Source organism: Dermacentor andersoni, chromosome 1, assembly GCF_023375885.2.
Source record: "Dermacentor andersoni chromosome 1, qqDerAnde1_hic_scaffold, whole genome shotgun sequence".
NCBI classification, from domain to species: domain Eukaryota; kingdom Metazoa; phylum Arthropoda; class Arachnida; order Ixodida; family Ixodidae; genus Dermacentor; species Dermacentor andersoni.
In genome coordinates, this window is record NC_092814.1 from 80,062,400 (window position 1) to 80,064,610 (window position 2,211).

Consider the following 2,211-nt stretch of genomic DNA (forward strand, 5'->3'; position numbering starts at 1 on the left):
AGGACTGGCACTCAAGGACAGCGCGGCGCGAGCTTACGGCCGCCGGCGCGCGTGCACAAGTGGCCGGCCCCGCTTGACCAATCAGCGAGGCCAGGTTCCGCGGACCGCCCGCTGGTTGGCACCGGACCGCTGGGTTCTGATAGCGTCCGGCACGTCAGAGGTCTTCTACACGGTCGGAACCCTGTAACGCCGTTGCGTCCGAAGTCCTACTGGTAAATTAAGCAAGGTGTGAAACCAGAGAAGGTGCTGCGTCCTCATGGAACCATAAAGAAAGGCAACCGAAGACGTCCCTGTATCTTATTCTCCGTGCTTGTGCAGGAGTGGAGTTGGCGAGATCCTCGGCTTCTGAGTGATGCTGATATAGAGAACGAAGGCTGGGCGACGAGCGGAGCATTTTTGTTGTTGGAGTCTGATTCGGAGAGCCGCGACTACGACCGCAAAATAGTACGTGTACACGGGTGCGTTCCCACTGTTTCTACCCATTAGTGCAGCTGCGTCGATGTGAACAAAACATATCATTTGCTGCTGCTGCAACAGCACGTTGCTGTCAAGCTTCACCAGCATAGTATGTCAAGCTTGGGACGCACGAAACAGGTCATGCAGCTGCATACGACAATGCTCCAGCTCCCTTATTCCCTCTCTCCCTGTCTCTCACTCTCACGTCGCCATATTTTTTTTCTTCTTGAGTGCTACTCCCGAGTTATAAGGAATACAATGGTGTGTTCGAGTAGATTGTTGCAAGCCTTACACAAGTCAAAAAAGCTACCTTTACTTGAAAAGACACGCGCGACAGGGACACTAGGAAGAACAAAAAACGGACAGGATATGCGCAAGTTCTGTCTGTTTTCTGCTCATGCTAGTGTCCTCATTGAGTCGTGCTGCATATCTAAATAATTTATTGTCGCCAACTCTCCTACCTTTCAGTGCTTCTACGCGCGTTGTATTACTCAGGTGCATACAAGTGTGGTGCCTATTCGGCCCACCACACTTTTAGAAATAATGGCATCGCAGATGACCCACCACCCGGTCGTAAGTATTCTTTGTTGAATTGTTTTATAATCTCTTATGCAGCAGCCCTTGCGTTTTAACTGCTTCTTCTTCTCCCACTATGCTTTCGAAGGTTATCGTAAAACTTGACACAGCTTGACAAAGCTTGACACAGGCAATCGGAAGATGGAGACACGTAGCGCTATAGAAGCGCTGAAATTTCCTCCTTGTCAACGATTCTAGCACACGGTAGCTGAGTTTCGAAGAACATGATTTTTCATGCCGAAACCTTATCACCAGAGTTCATTGGGTTTGACCCGCGCCCCTACCATGTAAAGTAGCTTTTCCCAGTGTCCCCCACTGGCTCTTGCGATATCACCCCAGCCTGGACACATGCATCCAATAATAAGTTAAGCCCGACGCACCCTGCTCATTAGCTTATCACACACTTCACTACACACAACCCCGATCGAATCCTCCTCAGACATGCCAGTACATAATGTGGGTGCCACCCATCGCTATATCGGTTGCGCACCACTACTGTCATGTCATGCACACAGCCGTTATTCCTCCCATAGACCTATGCATGCGGGATTTACACGCCTTTGCGACGCTACACGACATCCCCTGATTTATCCAGACAAACGTCATGGCATTACCTTCTCTCGAACCCCACAGAGGCATCTACTGTGACTTTCCCTTCCAGTACTCACGCATCACACGCAACCAAGGTACCGAATCCGCAAAGCGCAAACACTTTCCTCACCTAGTCCCGTATCCGCCTTCTGCGACGTCTCCTCATGGAACATTCCCCTCCCTGCATTAAGTGCGGCGATCGCCCAAATACCCGTCACACCTTGCGGTTATCTCTTCATCCGCGTCCTACATTCCCACATCTTACCTCCCTGTGATCTCACCTCCCTACCATGTTACCCTAGGTGGCTGACAGCTGTCACCACACTTCAGGTCCAAGAATAACTGTAAACGCACGTCAAATATGCTTTGCAGCAGGCTGAATGAGGAGGTTGTATCTTTGGACGAGTTTCTAATCAATGACTAGCAAAAACATCTAACGCAAAAAGAAGAAGCGGGAACGAGGTAAAGCACCTGTGTTGTCTTAATGACCGTGCCCCTATCCCTTCTTTCTCTCTGCGCTAAAAGCTTTTTCTATTGTTGAAAACAGAGGCCTAGACTAAGGCCAAGCATTCTCAAGAACAAAGAAGT